Consider the following 242-nt stretch of genomic DNA (forward strand, 5'->3'; position numbering starts at 1 on the left):
TGGAAGTGCAGTGCCTAGGTGACAGATTAGATTAACTATACCCATAATAGGAGGAATTACTTGAAATATGAACCATTCATGTCAAGAAATACAGTGGTGGTTTTGGAAGTTCCTGTTGAGACTCTTTAAAATGTGTTAGAAGTTTCCTTGCGTGAAAATGTGAGATTGAGTCTTTGAATATTGTGTTCTCTGTAATGCGCAGCGAAATATTCACTACCCATGTCCAAGGCATGAATGTAGAA

This window comes from Rhincodon typus, chromosome 14 (assembly GCF_021869965.1).
Source record: "Rhincodon typus isolate 14 chromosome 14, sRhiTyp1.1, whole genome shotgun sequence".
In the NCBI taxonomy this organism is placed as follows: domain Eukaryota; kingdom Metazoa; phylum Chordata; class Chondrichthyes; order Orectolobiformes; family Rhincodontidae; genus Rhincodon; species Rhincodon typus.